Source organism: Cupressus sempervirens, chromosome 10 (assembly GCF_028749045.1).
Source record: "Cupressus sempervirens isolate cs-2001-9-10 chromosome 10, ASM2874904v1, whole genome shotgun sequence".
Classification (NCBI taxonomy): domain Eukaryota; kingdom Viridiplantae; phylum Streptophyta; class Pinopsida; order Cupressales; family Cupressaceae; genus Cupressus; species Cupressus sempervirens.
Window position 1 is genome coordinate 326,800,614 of NC_143127.1, and position 16,885 is coordinate 326,817,498.

The 16,885-nt window shown below is 35.5% G+C and overlaps 1 long non-coding RNA gene across 1 annotated transcript in view; it reads left to right on the plus strand.

Moving 5' to 3' along the window:
- LOC149533944 (uncharacterized) overlaps nucleotides 1-16,885 on the plus strand; it is a 119,717-nt gene that overhangs the window by 43,427 nt on the left and 59,405 nt on the right. The window contains exons 2-4 of the long non-coding RNA XR_016357128.1: nucleotides 3,823-3,877; nucleotides 4,686-4,761; nucleotides 4,988-5,134. This is a non-coding gene — a long non-coding RNA (uncharacterized LOC149533944). The remainder of the gene's footprint in view (nucleotides 1-3,822; nucleotides 3,878-4,685; nucleotides 4,762-4,987; nucleotides 5,135-16,885) is intronic.

Genomic DNA, 16,885 nt, shown 5'->3' on the forward strand with positions numbered 1-16,885 from the left:
GATGGCATATAAATCATTATCGATTTCCACAATTAACAAATCGGAAGTCTTGTGTGACTCCTTTAGTACTATCGGGTAGCCTACGTCTTGGGCAAATTCCTTGCTTCAATATTGAATCTGCGGCAAGTGATAAGAAGGGTTCTGGCAATACAAACTTGGGTTACTGAGCAATCATTCTGGGAATACCAGTGGCTATGTTTTGAGAAGATTGAGATGAAAAATGATTGCATGTCTCATACGATTACGGGTAGCTATGAAATAAGCAAGGTTTGACTTTACAACTTCCATTAGTTACAAGGCTCAATTCGAAAGTCTTTCAAAACGACCAAAAAGAAAAGAAAGGAAGGAGGAAAAAATGAGAAGGAAAGAAGATGAAAGGTTTCAAATAATTAATATTATTTTATTATTGTTTTATTTTCTCAACTATACTTATATGTAATTAATAATAAGGTGGCATCATCAGATTAATATTTTTAATGTAATGGTGTCATTTTATTATTATTTACATATGATCATATTTGAAAATTAAAAATAATATTTAAATGATATTAATATTTGATAATTTTTAAAGGTAAGAGTTTATGTTTATTTTACATTGTTTTATTATAATGTTTCATTTTATAGCTCATGTGGTTCCACCATGAAATACATTGCCAAGTCCTAGTAACCTTGCTAGGATAGTTTTTAGGTCAAACCTGTCGATTCTGATGACTGAACCATTTGATCATCCCCTTCCGGTGACCCCATTTCGCAATGCTTCCCCTCTCTCTTCAGTCTTTCTCTTGTAAACATTCAAAACAACATTCTTGCCAAGACATCAATTCAAGATTTATAAATTGCTAATTCAAATCATCAAGTAACCTTTAGGGATTTCATCAATGTTAGAATAACTAACTTTACATGCTCATCATTTATGTACAACGTCTATAATTAACTAACTCAATTTCACATGATCATGATTAGATTGATACAACGACTATAATTAACTCACTTTCATATGATAATTAAATCGATACAATGGCTATAATTAACTAACTCAATTTCACATGATCATGAAGGAATGAACAACGGCTATAATTAACTAACTCACTTTCATTTGATAATTAAATCGATACAATGGCTATAATTAACTAACTTAATTTCACATGATCATGAAGGAATGAACAATGGCTATAATTATCTAATTCAATTTCACATGAACATGAAGAAATAATTTGGTTCAACGGCTATAATCAGTTTAAAATTTTAGGGAAATTTTTTATGTGTAACAGCTCGTGTCTTCCATCTTATATGGCCAACTCCGAGAATTGCTTGATCATCTAGCAAACTTTCTCTTCCAGAAATAAGTGGTGAGAGAAAGTATGAACATCATAACAATCATAATTTTTGCAATATATGCCACATGTAGAACCAGAGGGATCGCGTGAGCCAAAAGTCGTTAAACGATCTTTAATTTGAGCCATCAGCCTAAACACAATAAATTCCTTTTTTTTGAAATTTCTCAGGAATATAATCATCATAAGTCTCTTATTATATCACTCATGAATCTTCTTTCTTTTTTGCTCTTAACTCTTCATAAACCCTCTTTATTATTTGCTTAGTTTTGTTTATAAACTCTTTGTAGTTTAAATACTTCACACGTCTTCTCATATATCAACTAAATTGTTCTCTTTAATCTGGTCACTTAAACACATGACTCTTTCCTAAAATAGTCTCTTAAATGCTTTTTAACTTGTGGATTTATGATAAACACTTACTGATTTCTCTTTTAATAGTATAATCAGAATAATAACATTGTAGATAGTTTCCAACACAATTGAAAACCAATAGAAATTCCAATAGAGATTTAGTCAACTTTTCTTAGATATAACATTCAAACTTAGATATAAGCAAAAATGGAATACAGTGCTATAATAAGACTAGAAGATTCTCCACATGAATATAACCCGTTGTTTCACAATAACATCCAAGAAGTCGAGCATATAGCCCTGTGTTACAAACTAGAAAGATAAAACCAGCAAACTCTTATAACTCCTTAGAATATGTTATTGCATTATAGAACAACAATACAATAACCAACACTACAAATCCAATCCTTAATATAGATTAATAGTCAGATTGGAATACAAGAATAAGAACCTGTAAGCACACGTGAAACACCTGAACTGATGTCTCCTTGGACAATGGGTTTGCATCCACTATCTGCTAGCACAAGGGGCTACGTCCTCCAACTAGCTGAAAGCTGAAGCTTTATGAAAACTCTCACAAGAGAGAAAATTGAACTGAATCATAAATCAAGTATATCCAACCATGAGCCTCTTTCCCCTTTTAAAACACAAGCCAAGACTCTTCCTCTCCCCTTTGGCTTTCGTCTTATTCCCTTGTGGCTCTTCAACTTCCTGAAGGCATTTCGTCTTTTTCCTTGACCTTTTGGCCTCTTTATAATATTAAATTGACCTTTTAATAATTTGAGTCTTCGTCTCATAGTCAATTTAAACATTATATAAAATAAGTCTTCAATATCTCAAAAAGTGGACATTACATAGAACCAAAGGGATCACGTGGGCCAAAAGTCTTTAAAAGATCTTTAATATGAGCCATCAGCCTAAACACAATAAATTCCTTTTTTTTGAAATTTCTCAGGAACATAATCATCATAAGTCTCTTATTATATCACTCACGAATCTTCTTTCTTTTCTGCTCTTAACTCTTTATAAACCCTCTTTATTATTTGCTTATTCTTGTTTATAAACTCTTTGTAGTTTAAATACTTCACATGTCTTCTCATATCTCTTTAATCTTCGTACTTAAACACATGACCCTTTCTTAAAATAGTCTCTTAAAAGCTTTTTAACTTGTGGATGTATGATAAGTATTTAACTTCACACACCATACATGTCTTCGATATTCCACCTCTATGAAAACTTTTATTTGAATCTCTAGAATACTTGTCCCATCTTTAAATTAAGTACATTCATAGTAATGTTAATGTTGTTTGTGATGTTAATCAATTTCTTACAATAACGACCTTATCTTCATACCTTTGACATTCATGATTTTTGCACTAACAACCTCGTCCATGCTTGTGAAACCTTTTGACATCAATGACAATATTTCTATCAAGTTTCTCGTGAAATGTGCTAGTTGCAAAAAAAAGCAACTTTCTTCCTCATCTGCAATACCTTGAAATAATCTTTTGCTCTTGAATCCTAAGAATTCAATATCAACAAAGTGAAGAAAATTGAAGGTATTCTAAATCATGCATCTGTCTCTTATCAATCATCATTTATAATTAATGATTATAATTATTATAATCATGTTGTACTAATAGTTTGCAGGAATTTGTGAGAGCAAGTCAACATCATTTCACATAAGTTAGGAAAGGTTTTTTTTCCTAAGGTAACCATTTTGGTTTATGTAGTTTATTTGCTTTTCCTCGAACAGGGCTGGGGATAATTTTTATCCTCATTCATTTCTATTGTGGAGGTGGTAACATGAACAGGGGTTTTGACATAGGCAACCCATATACAACACAATCCTATCCTCTCTTTTATGTGTGAAGGTGTAGACTTGGAAAATTGTGACTGAGACTATGGTAAGAAACAAACATCATAGATATTTATTAATGGCCTTGAATTACAAACAGTGAAAAAGCCAAGGTGTCTACATTCAAAATCAGAGAAAGTAGCTAAGCTCAAAATTAATATGTACCAAATGGTTAATTGTGTAACAAATTTTGAGATATAGTTTGTAATAGATGTTTATTGTTTCTGAAATTTAATCATTTGAATGTTATGATGTCTTTATTTGTGTTTGTTGCAGGTACAGGACAATCTTCTATCTGATAAACCTTATCATTCATATTCCATTATACTCGGTACATCTCTTGTCATTAGCTGTATCTTAAAAATGTTGCTGTATGATAAGAATAACCACCATTTTCTACTTGCTCTTTAAAGTGGGGTTTTATGAGTAGCACAACCTTTATATATATTATTACCTTTATATATATTATTTTTCATTGCTGCTTCTTAAATGATTTTTGGTGTTGAAGTCATGGAATCATAAATTATGATTGTTGTGTAAATGTTGAATCGTGAACGGAATTACTTGCCAAGTACATTTTCACTGCATACAGTTGTCCTTGGATTAACAACAGTTATCCTTTTTAGATCTTTGTAATTGTTTTAGTGGTGGTTTGTGGTATTCTTGTATGGATATTCTCTTATCTTTTAGGAAGAAGTCTTGTTTTATATACCAGAACCATCAGATTTTTTAAACGAGTCCTCTTGGCTGAAGCAACAACTTCCATTTGTGTTATGCTAAGCATTGCGTTTGACTTCTAAAGAACATATTTTTGAGTTTTTTTTGTAGATTTGTATTTGGGTCGAGTGCTTAGTGCTAGGGAGTTAGACGCTAATGAATTTTGTGATTTTGGTTGAGCATAAGAGGGTTTTTGATATATTTCAAGTTAATGTTTTTGGAACGTTTGTGGCTGCTTGTGTTTGAGTCTTGGTGGGTGAATTTGGGAGACTTATTGCACATTGTTCGCTTTGCCTGCTTGGCATACCATTCATATGTTCAAAATATCATTTAAGTGCTTACATTGTGTTATTCCCTTTTTACTACTGATTTTGGTTACCATTGAGAATGTCTACGTTGACCATGGAACTTTTAAGTAGCAGATTGGAGTTTTGACTGGGTTGTACCTTTCCAAAAGGATCATACATGACATGTTCCAGGATGTGTGAATTGCATAAGGTGAAACAGCTTTTGTTTGTCACTGATTTCTATTTATCATTAGTTGCTTGTTTATTAGATAATGTTTTCAAGGTGTAGTTGGGTGGGAAATGTTGTATGTGAAGAGTTTATGATGTTTGTACCTACTGCACTATTTTACACATCATATCAACATGCTAACATAGTGTAGAATATGATGGTTTATGTGATGAGTTTATATATCATAATGGTATATTTGGTCTGGCAGGAGTTCTATTGAAGTGCTTTGAGAGGAATGCAGTTTGGTATTGCTGGACGTGCTTGTTAACTTTTTTATACAGTTTCTAGAAATTCAGCCCCAGCATTTCAAGTCTTGACAGACCCTTATGAGCATATTCATCATGCTTTATAGAAGGTATATTGCTGTTGTTTCACATTTGGTTGATTTGTTAATGATGATTGGCATTCTTCTAGTATCTTACAGAAGTTTGTTATTACCCACACTTTATGCCAGCAATCATTCCACTTATACAATGTTTATAATACATATGTACTAACCTTGCGAGACTTTGGATGGTTCTATTGCAGGTGAGATATAAGTTCTCCACCTTTCATATATAAAAAAAGGATGGTGTCAAGATGATTGTTATATTGTGGTTTCATTTTCTTGGTGACTTCCCTTTGTGGTTTGTGTGTCTTATTTGCTTTCTCCATATCTTTTGTGTCTTGTGTGTTTTCTATGTGTTCTTTGAATTCATGTCTTATTTGTGTATTCTTTATATACTTTAATATTATATGTTTTTATTTCATATTGCATATATTTTAAGTGCTTTGACATTGAATTGTCTACAGTTTACTGGGGGTATGTGTTTATGTTTATAATTCCACTAAAGTGTGTGTAGATGTAGATTCATAAGTTGTATATCTCCCACAATTGATGCGGTGTTACACATTCATTGTGATGCGATAATTAGCACTCATTTTGGTTCTTATGATTGATTATTTGAAACATACACGGGGACTAGATTGAAAAACATAACAACATTCTGAATTGCTCGATACTTCAAATTGTCAATTTACACTTTATACTAGCGCCCTATCGCTAGTTTCCTTTCATTCAAGCCTTTGACTTGTTAAAAAGGCTAGACACTAGCAACAACGCTATCGTGCTCACAATTTTCCCTCTAATTCAAAATTGTTTGTGAAATAGCATGAGTTGAAAATAGGAGTGATTCACTATTTGCAATATTTCAAGGAATCTCTCTGTCTCTAATCCCAATTGCTCAAAAGAAACCAAGCTGAGAATTCTCAAGGTGTTATGAAGCAAAGAACGAGTTTGTACAAAGTTTTAGTTTCTTTTGACTTGCACAAATTGGAACTAGATTGACAAACTTGTTGAAAACCTAAAGAGATTTCCTTCCAAACTATTAAATTGGAATGGATGCAAGCAGCCCAGTGCAAGGCTCTAGTGTGCTCTAAATTTGGACCTTTAAATCAGTGTTACCAGCCTCAGACTTGGCTCGGACTTAGTCAAGGCTAGATTGGGCTCGGACTCGGTCTCGGTATTCGGACTTGGCAAATTTAAAAACCCATGAAATTCAAAGATTTTTAAGGATTTTCAGTTTTTTTCATGCATCATTTAGCCAATTAACATCAAATACATAATAATTGAGATAAATAGAAGTTACTTTACACACATATACAACTTTTCATAGATCACGTAAGTATAAATTCAATTTTTTAAAAGAAATTACTTAAGTCAAACTGAATAACATAATAGAAATCTGAAATATATTGTAATTGTCAAATGTCTACAATATCCATGGAATATGCAGTCCATGGAATCAAAAGTTCAAAAATATATCAAAAGAAAGGCTCATAGTACCCCATGTCTTCCTACAAGTACGTCTAAGATAGGTCATGGAAGACTCTAGAGCCATCCTCTCTCCCCGTGTCTGAGGTTGAACCTCAGTGACATGCTCATCATGATCATCCTCATTGATAGGGAGGTTGGATGAATCAGTGATGGATGAATCAATCACTGATTCATTCTCTTGGTCTTCTTACAAGACTCTTAGGGTGTCTCTCACACACCACTTGTCACCTATAGGTCCTCACTTGCCTAAGGATCCCTTGGTCTCTCTAGCCAACCCAACTACCAAAAAAGATTCCTCGATCAAGTCAATACTTGATGCATTAACACTACATTCATCGTAGCCCTTAAAGCAACATAAAGGCTCTCAAACTCCAAATCTTGAACTAGGCCTTGCAGAGGTGTGGAGGTATTGTCAAACACTTAAACTCAACCAACTAGGTGTGTTAGAAGTCCCATCAATTTCATCTTCCCATCCGATTTCTTCATTTCTTCACAAATAGGCTTAAAAAGCTAATAGTCCCAATTAGGTCTCCTATAGTGAGAAAATATGGTTTTTCTCCTATGCCTTCCAAAAGAACCTTGCTATATTTTCTAGTTTTCTTAGTTCATTAGTCATCCCCTTAAATATTTTTGGGCTCTTGAGGTCATATCCTTCCATCCATTGCCCTAACCCAAATTAGGTGAAAATTGGGCTTTTTAGGCTTCACAAGGTGTTTCAACAATCAATATTGTTTTAGGTCTGCTCTAGTATTGGTATGATGCTCTCCACTTCATGGAATGATGGTAAGACTTCATTCCTCCATGTCCACAAGGAATTTGGACTCTAGCTTTGCTCCTCTACAAGAAATGCTGATTTCTATATGGTCTTCTCTTGCTGGACTCACCACAGGCTTGCCTAGGGAAAGACCTTAAAAATACGTCCTTTGCATTTGACTGTCCTTGCATCTATATACATTATGTACATGGAGTGTCATGTCCCCTTTCTAGCGACATAACTTCTACCGGGGATTTGCCTATCATTGACTCTCGTAGGCAAATGATTTTGGAGAGAGAGTCATTCTGTTGCCAGATGATTACATTCTTGCTCTCGGAAAGTTATAATTCAGTAAGTGGGGCCTACTTGTTCTAATGTCGAATTGAGATTGTACTTTTAACTTTATAAAGTTATTTATTTAATTTTATAAAGTTAATTAATAATAAAGTACATTATAATAAGTTATTATAACAAGTTGTTCTAGAAGCTTCCAGCGACTTCTCAAAAAGTAAATAAATAGAGGGCAAGGGGCACCCATTTGGGACAAGCGGTTTGGTGGATTCAACTTCTATTTCAGTTGGAGCAATTTGTAGTCATTTGGTCTGCAAATTCTCAAGTTATCTTTGGGAACGAAAACTCCCATTGATAAGCAATTTTTGAGGGTGTGAGATATCACCCGAATTATTGCAAACTAGAGGTGACATTGCAGTCATCTCATCGGGGCGGAAATTTGTGGCCAAAGGCCAATTCTGATGGAACATTACATTAAAGTCTGTTAGCAGTAAGGAATCTGGTTGAAGGCAACAGCTGAGTCGCAGAAGGGAAACTAAGGCTTACAGGAAACAATCTTCAAGCCAATTCGTAGCAGTAGAGGTACCTAAGTTCACCAAGGCATCCATGAGCAACGATTTCCGAATGATTAAAACGCAATATCCATACGGGTCGGGCCGAGGGTATTGAAAAATACCAAAGGAGGTAAAAGGATTTCGAACTGATAAGTTCGCGTGACCTATTCTTTGACGCCGGAGTTCAGAATCGAAGGCGGAAGGATCACAAACGATTCAGGGATTGATGCCAAGCGAGTATAGTTATGATCGATTCAAGTTTCAATCTGGGGGCGGCAACGAATATCAATCTTCTGCTGTGATAACAGTCGGGTCAAGGGTGTGCAAGGGAGGATATAACTCCAACGGCACAGTAGTGACGACCCAGCGGGATTAATGCAGGCGGGCCAAAACAGATTCGACTCCATCAGTTTCAGCAACGGAATTACATTCGAACAAGGACAGAACACCATCTTGAAAAAACCGTGCCTAGGGCATAAATAAATCCAGGTTCTAAATAATAATTATACCAGGCATTGCTATTTATTTCCAAATTGCTACAAAGATTGTAAAAGCTTGTTATTGATACCTGAGCTTGTAACAGATTAATTTATGCAAATAACGATAAGTTTTTTTTAATCTCTGAATGATATTGGTGTTTTCAAATTAGCATTGCAATTGGCATAACCATCTTAGGTGACGAAGTTATTTGAAGAAAATTACATTCCCATCTAACAATGGCATAGTACAGTTTTAGTTTTTTTTCTGTTGGTTAATAGTAAGGACCATTATATGGAGTCTACTCACTACTCCCAAGAGGCCGTATAGAATGGATGGTGGGAAAGTGAGTTAGAGCTCCATCTTCAACAACTGCCTAGGCAAAACTAGTGGCAGTGTAAAACCAAAACAATTTTACAAAAGGCAACCAAAATGATCAAAATATCTATCTACCAACACACAAAATCAATAAAACATGTCATTCAAAGGATGTACAGGTGACAGTATGAATCTTGAACTTCTAACTACCTACTGTCATCAATAACAAAGAAATTGCATACAAATTGCTTCCAAGTGCTAATTTCAAAAACAATCAATCTGTACAATGAGCATCCAACCCTGCTCATAGGTCTTATCATGCCTTATATAGGGTGGTTGGGTGGTTATTTACCCCTTAGGACTCCTCTCCATCGATTTGCAACTTTCTTGACAAAAGTTGCTCAAGCAACTTTCTTGACAAAAGTTGCTCAAGCAACTTTTGAAAGTTTCAAAGTTGCACAATGCAACTTTTACATCTTTTAGCAACTTTTCCCCAATTTAGTCAAATGACCTCCATCTCTTCCCTAACTTAACCAAAAACCTCAACTAAGGTAAGAACCTCCCCCTAACTCTTCCTCGTCCCTATTGACCTCATGATGACATCATCATCATGCTTTGGGCCAATCAGAGGGCTTTACCACTTGCTAGCCTCTAATTGCACCTAGTAAAAGGCTCTAAGATGCTATGAACCAAAAACCCTATTGTACTACTAGTATGGTCAAGATGACCTTATATCCAACACATTGAAAATGCCCCAAGGCTCACACCCACTCAACAAAAACATGAAACATTAGATTGCCTAGGCAATCCCTAGGTGCTCCAACACCACTCATCCTCATAATCCTCATGATTAGAGTCGGATACATCACTCTTAGCCTCAAGATCTTGCATTGGGTCTCCTCGTGGTCTAGCCTCCTCCACTGCCATTGCCATTGTCGGATCCCAAAACCCCAATACTCTTCCCTCAACTCTTCTTTCTCTATTCTTTGTGTTTGCAAGTGATACAATGACCTTTTTAGGTATTACTCATGCTTACCCTACCAAAAAAAAAAAAAGCAAACAAAACAATCATTAAAAAATTATCTTTTTGTCATTTCTAGAGGCTGCCCATTGACTGAATCAAGTTGATGGGACTCGGCAAGTCAGCCGAGTCAGCTGACTTAGCGAGTCAGCCAAGACTCGGCTAGGAATTGTCCGAGGCTAGAGGCCATTGGCCTTGTCTTGCCTAGCTCGCTTGGGGACTCGTTGAGTCTGGCAAGGACTCGTCGAGTCTTGTAATAGTTTAAATTGCTAAAGAGGCCAAGCCGAAGTGGGCTTAGTTTATACCTTTAAATTACAAGAAAGGCATGGAGACTAGTTCTAAAAACTAGTGTTCCAATTTGAATATAAATTCACAAATATCTCGTGAAAAGATTTTATTCTCGAATAAAAGAAACTCTCTGCTCGATTCACAATACCTTCTAAAAGTTTCGCCTTATTAGTTCAAAAGAATTCATGCACAAATCTTCTATGAAGCATTTCTTTATGATTATTATTATCCTTGTGTTGTACTAGCATTTTTCAAGACTTTGTGAGAGCAAGTCAACATCACTCGACATGAGGCTCATGAAAGGATTTTATTTCCAAGGTAATTATTTCAGTTTTGGTTGTTTATTTTCCTTTTCCCATGAGGAACAATGTGATAACTTGTTTCATTACTTATTTCTATTGTGGACATAGGAATACCGATGCTATCTTTGATTTAGGTAAGTCCCTATAGAACAAAACCTTTTACCTTCTTTCATGTGGTAAGGTGTAGACTCAGAGGATTGCAATAAAGACAATGGCATAGACAGACATAACAGACACTGATGAACATCCTCATATTTCAAACCATAAAAAATCCAAGGAATTGAGTTTGAATGTAAGATAAACAAGTTAAAATGAGAACTTATATGATGCAAATGGTGAACTGCATGACAAATTGCGAGATATAATTTGTAATGGATGTTTTTGGTTTGATTAAATCTAATCGTTTGAATGATATAACTTTATTGTGGTGCTCGCAAGTATGTGTCATTTTTCTACCCAATGAGACTGTTCTTTGATTTTGCATTTATTATATTTGGTATGTCTCTTATCGTAGAGACATCTTGAGGATATTGATAAAGGATGGAAATTGCCACCATTTTCTACATGTTTTTTAAAATGGATTTTTATTAAGTAGCATAACCTATAGAAATATTGTTTTGTCATTGTTAATTCAATGGTTTTAGGTATCAAAGTCTTAAAATCACGCGTTTGATGTTTGTTGCCTAAATGTTAAATCATTTCCTACATTTCTTGCCAAGTACATTTTCATTGCATCCAATTATCCTTGCATCAACAACGCTTCTTGGTTATAGGCCTTTGTAACTATTTTAGCGGTGGTTTCCTTTGTTCTTGTATTGCTATTTTGTTATCTTGCAGTAGCACATCCTCTTATCTATGCTTAAGCCACCAAAATTTTCAAAGGAGTCTTATTAGCTAGAGCAACAACTTCTATTTGTCTTATGGTAGTTATATCTCATAGATTTTTGGGTGGTTCAATTGATTTCATACAAAGCTCACTAGTTACAAAATGCAAAGTCTTCCTATTCACTTAGTTAAGTGGTGTGATCCTAGGATATCTCTTTGGAGGGCCAGGTCTTAGGAAGTCATTTGGGGTAATTTGACAAAAGTTGTTAGAAAGATAAAAAAGTTGTCAAAAAACATTATTATAAAAGTTTTCTGTATGAACAAAGTCATGGGTTTTGTTAGTTAACTCACAATTCAAAATTGATTTTTTACCATTGCATATGATGTAAAATCATGTATCTTGTCTTCGCTAACAAAGGGTCAATGGATGTTATTTGGATGATGAAAGAAATAAAACTCTCTACCTTCCTTTATTGTTTTGGATTTTCTTGCTATTACAGAGCTTTGTATTGTCATGTACTATGTGACACTGATGCGAAACCTGTTTAGTTGGATAGTCTCATGAACCTTCTTTCATTTTCATCTAGTTTGGCCCTTTAATTAAGATTTATGAAAGTTAGAGCAATTTACAAAAAAAGTCTTGAAACTCTAGGTGTGAGGGGTTGAATCATCAAAATATTATTTAAAACCCATTCCACCGTTGAAAAATTCTATAAATTGGTTGTATGGAGAGTCCTTGCATGTATTTTATGTTCAATCACTTTGTAGGGGCATGGGAGTGTGGTAGATGGCATTTTGGTGCTGCAAACATATTTCAAGTGCCAATTTGATCAAAGAGATATTGTTGAAGGATTTGGTTATAACGACAATTAAAGTGTCTAGGAGGCCTAATTTGGGTTTTTGGGGTTCAACTGGTAAGAAGTAAAACCTAGGTGTGAATTTTCAATATTGTATGGAGCATTGAAATTTGTATCTGAAATTAAGTTTAGATCTTACCCTTGTTTAGAAGATTTATGAGGAAGAAGCAAAAAACCAGAAACATAGGCCTAATTATACTAGGTCTCCTAGTACATCTTTTTAAAAACATTAGTGCTAATATTTGGAAACCTCAACACAAGTGAGAGGTTGTTATAATGGATGTCAGGAGGAAATGTAGGGCACCCCTAATTTTCCAATAAAATACTTGACACAAAGATATCGAAATGCTAGGCTTAGGATTGAAGAGGTTTGTCTTAAGGTAAGTTTGTTGTGAGAAGTTGTATCTCCAAGGAAGGGAGATTGGTTGCCCTAAGGATTTGGTCTTAGGAAGGAGGACCAAGGAAAGTCGTAGTAGATAGAGAAGGCTTAGGGAAGGGCTAAACAAGTTTGGACAATTAATTGATGCCAAGCTTGATAAGGAATCCTTAAGAAACCAAAGATCAATCCTAGCCTTTGAATCAAAAACCTATTTGGTTGTATGGTCCTTTGAAGATTCTTTCATTGTCATCTAGTTTGGCCCTTTTTGATTGACATTCATGGAGATTAATCAGTTTTACTAAAAAAGGTCTTGAAATTGTAGGTGCAGGGCTTTGAATCATCAAAATATTTTTTGAGACTGATTCCACTGTTTAAAATTCCTATAAATTAGTTGAACGAAGGATCCTTGGTTGTTATTTTATATTCAATAACTTTGCAGGGGTATGGAAGGGTGGTAGAGGCCATTGTGGTGCTGCCCTAGCCTAATATTTTCATGAATTAGACTTGTTATTCATAGGTACACAAAGGTTTTGATAGAAGAGTGAGTTTATGAGGGTTCCAATTGTTGGAAAATGTGGACCTTGTTTACGAGCAGCAAGTTCTATCATGAGCTTGATCCATCTTGATGAGGAAATCCTCTACTTGCCTTAAGATATCTTAAGTCCATTTCTTCACCTCTTGGTTTGTGTTCTTCATTGCCTCATAGCGTCAATAAATTCCCGAGGAATAGGGATAGGTTGAGCAAATGTAGTACTTTCGTGCCTCATTGAAATCACAACGCTCTGTATGTATTCCTTCAATCTTCTGTTCTTCAACTCTAATATTTCCTTTTCTTCAATGAATAGATCATAACCATCCATTCCTTAATTGTACCAACAATATCTTTCAGCTCTTGAATTTTTCACCTTTTTGTTGACAATCTAAGTTAAAATGTTACAATCTGATAATCCATAGAAGTAATCTTTTCTCTAGTTTATCAACCATTATGATAGCCACATGTTGAGGGTGAGTTCCTAAACTATCTCTAGTAATCTAGCTGAACTTCTTAGTCTTTTTTGTCTCTTTTGCCGTACCAATTCGAGCAAGGGATGAATCAATATCCTTGGTTGCATTCGCTCTACCTTCTTCTTCATTCTATCCTTCAACCAATTCGGGGTCGTGGAGGAATCCATTTCCATTCACAAGATTAGTATCATCATTTATTTCCCCCAATGCTGAAAAAACCTCTTTATCAACTACTTGTTCATCAGGAATGGAATTCTCCAAGTACTCTTTGAAATAAACCTCCAATTTTATGGTAGGATATGTTGGTTGCTGGTTTTGGTCTCTTTTTGTACTGATAGTGATGATGAAGACTCATCTTGATCTTCTTGTGGTAGTATCTCAACATCACCATCTTGTTCTAATTCTTGTTCCTCAACATGCATATCAACCTCCCTAACCGATTAGGAACTTGTGATGGATTTGACTGTAGTAGACTTGTGCTTTTTGTGCTTTGACCCTTTTTTGGCAATATTTTTATTCCTTGCTCGTGATCCTTTAGCCACACATCTTTACTTTGAAGCTTGACCTTCTTCATAGCTGTTTAATTTTAAATTGCTAATTGTCCTTTCATCTCCCTTTGAAGAAAAGTACTCATTTTGAATTTTTTAGTATATGAAAGTAACACCTTGCTTTCTTTGTTTTTTTATTTGTTTATCTAACCATTCCTCCATCTGTTAGTCATTTCTCTCGTCAAAATACTCAACTCTGTTAGATCCTTCACTGCTAATCAATCCAGTTATTGAATTGATTTATGCTTCTCACGCTCATATTGGGAGCGTATATGGTTTCTATCATCCTTTACTTGACCAAGAATGGGAAAGATGTTAGATTTCTTCATGAAGTCCACTGACGTCTTGGACCACATTTCCTCCTTATTTCATATTCATCTATGAGATTTGCCCAGTAGTCTCCTAGATCAACCTTGTGTTTGCACTTCTTTCCTGTAAGAATCCTTTGAAAGGGATTGAATGATCTCTAGCCTTGTAGTCTCCAAGCTGGTAGAATAGCAATTTTGTGCTTTCTATTTCTACTTCTTGTGTTACAGGATGCATCTCCAACATTTTTCCAAATTTGTTAGGAAAGATCATACCTTGCCTATGCTTCTCCTATTGAATATGATCAAACTCTAATAACTATCTCACCACTTTAAGTAACAACAACTTTTCTATTCGATACCTTGGAAGTTTGTAAGATGGGAGGTGAATCATTGAATCCTTATGTAGATGAAGGTTGGGAAGTGAATGAACTAGGATCAATACCTTTGTACCAATACCATTGCTTTCTTGAGCAACCTCTTATTCAATCCTCCTTGCAACAAACACATGATATACGTAGCTAAGGTATCATTTATCCTTTGTTAGTATCCCTTTTCATGAAGTGGTGAGAATCATATATCTTTAGTTGTTTCTTCTGGTTCCCTACCTTGCCTATGCATATCGAACTTGTATATTTGATGTTCCTTGCCAACAAAGAGACCACATAAGAGCTTATCTTTGAAGTTTGTACTTATGAGTTTCTTAGGCAACTTGGAGTGATGCTTTCTAGGTTCACGGATCCATCCTTTGCTTATGATGTTCAGACACACATTTGGTCTCCTTTTGAACTCCGATTGAAACTTTTATTTTGTTTTCACTTGCATCTGTGAATGATAGTGAATTATGAAAGATTCCTTTAATGCCTCCTCACTTAGAAATGCAAGCATTAACTGTCCTTTATTGTTGTAAGAATTTGTCTTGGGGCAAAATTCACTCAAGATCAAAGAACTTAAGCACAAGCACAACAGTAGACCAGAAAGAGTATGATCAGAATATCGATATGTATTCAATTCAATATGTATAAAAGTACACTAGGAGTGCCTGTATATAAAGGCCTTTGAGATGCATCTAGAATGCCTATAAATCAGCACCATGATAAGTCATACAACCAGGCACATGTCCACTAGATATGGGTTATCCTCCATTAAGCACAGAAGTAAGTGCGATGATGAGAGGATAAGCCTACAAAGGTGTAGCACACAAAATAATGTTGTAGACATCGTGTGCTAAATTAGAGATACTTACTTCTGTGTTGTCAAGATGACAACTCATGAAAGTACGCAAACTTCTAAGTGTCTCACAAAATAAATAATAAAGTAATGCAATATAATAAAATAATGCATTAACATAAGTAAACTTAAGTGTAAATAGTAAATATGTATTTACACCAATACCCCCCCTTAAGTTCAACCGAGAGGAATGCTCTTAAGCTTACGAAAACTAGGATGAAATGCAAGATGGGTCCCAACTACTAGGCCATGTTAGGTACCCATGTACATAATGAAATGCAATCTCTCATAAAGCGGAGAAAGAGGGAAAACCTCATGGGAAAAACCCTCCCCCAAGAAGAGAGATGAAAAGACAAGATGCATGGATGGATGGAGTAATCAAGACCCCCCCATTACGACATACATCAAGTATATACAATAGTGAAAAATGAGAAGAATAAAGCCTCATAAGAGGAAGAAATCCCCCCCATAAGAAAGAAGAGAAAGAGAGACAAGGTAGTCCCCCCCCAATGAAGAATGCTGACCAGTGATTGCTGCTCCAAGGAAGAAGCTGGTCCTTGAGTGCTGAATGATGGTCCTCCCCTTTGGAAGAAACAATGGCAAAGGTACAATCCTGAGGATGTATGGTGGCCCTAGAACCTACTCAAGTGTCCTTGTGTCAATGCTGATGGTCACCCCTTCCAACATTGCTGAAACGAACGAATGCAAATCTAGCAAGGATGTAGGTAGAACCTGTCCCAATGAACCATCAGTCTCCTCAACTGATAAAGAGACCTCCTGCAACTGCTGTACATAAGGATCCACAATCATGTCAACCTGTAAAGATCGATCATGTCGAGAATGGACATGAGGGTCAGAGTGAGCCCTCACAACAATTGTAGAAGGATCATCTTCATCAAAGAGATGTAAATCATCAAGGATGTTTCCCAAGTCTGCTATGTATGACTCCACAAACAAACCTGAAATGTCTACTATGTAGTCATCCCTTGTTGCTAGAGCTGGAAGACAAGGTGTACCTTGCTATGCTGGACCTATCACTGTGGCAATATATGCATGTGGACTATACTGATGCCATGACCTCTTGCTGCAATTGTTGATAGAACCTCACGTATCTGAATCTATTGAAGCACTAACGC